Source organism: Arachis hypogaea, chromosome 19 (assembly GCF_003086295.3).
Source record: "Arachis hypogaea cultivar Tifrunner chromosome 19, arahy.Tifrunner.gnm2.J5K5, whole genome shotgun sequence".
Lineage (NCBI taxonomy): Eukaryota > Viridiplantae > Streptophyta > Magnoliopsida > Fabales > Fabaceae > Arachis > Arachis hypogaea.
The window spans coordinates 7743901-7745101 of NC_092054.1; positions in this window are offsets into that span (position 1 = coordinate 7743901).

Sequence of the window (1201 nt, forward strand, 5' to 3'; positions counted from 1 at the left end):
GTGCATGAAAGTAGACTTCTCAAACGGATGCTGGTTTGTTAGTGCATTTACCACCTCCGCCACATTTGCCTCTATAATACCGTCAGCTTGATCTTCGTCTTTATCCGGTCAACAACCTCATAGTTACTTTCAAATTCCTCCTTGCTATCACTATTATAATCTTCTAATTTAATATTTCGTCAGTCCGCTTCAGATTACTCCAACTCAATATACAGTTCAATGAACGATATTTGAAATCGAATTTCAATATACACTAAAAATATTTATTGCATGCTTGCATACAAATTTCACTCATTCAGATGTTTGTAACAAAATCTATCCATAATAATATACTTTTAACATAACTCTATCATCCATGATAATAATATATTCACATTGAACACTCTCAACCTCGGTATTATTTCTTTTGAAACAATGAAAGAAAAAATGAGAGGAGTTTCAGAAAATCTGAGACTTGAAAGATGAAGAAGAAGTAGGGAGTTCGGCTAAACTTGGGTATATAGAAACAAGAAAATTGGACGATTCATTCGAATATCTTTTTACCATTTCAATTTTTTTAAACAACATAACTCAAACCGACGACCTGATTAGCGTTCTAACGAAATAAAAAAAATTTAAAACCATGATATCGATAGATCTGATTTGCTTATCCTAAAAGATCGAACATTTTTGTCAAATATAAATCGAACCATCTGATTTGTGTTCTTCTCTCTTCATAATAAAATTGGACGATCCAATTTTTTCTCCTCAAATTTAAAAAAATTACCCTTGTCACAATAGTATATAACACACCTAATTTTCATATTAAAAAAATTAGCCAAATTTATCGTGTTCTTAAAAAACAATATGTTAGATTTTGAATGATATATACTCTCTAATTACTTAAACATTAATATTTATTTTGTTGATTGTGGCCTTGTGGGTTCTTTTGGAACTTATAGCTGAAATGTCACGTTAAGCGCATAGCCAACTCAATATTTCATTACCACACTTCAATTTTATGTTAAGGGTTGAATGATTTTACAACAAAATTTAACAAAAGAGTAGAGTATGACCAATCCATGATGTTTAGAGTTTGACACAATAATATTGTAGTAAATGGCTGATTTCTATCAGTCAAAAGTGAAATAAATATATTGTAATGCATTGCTGATTTCTATTGTATTTTTTTTTTTTTAAAAATAAAAGATTTGAGTTTTAT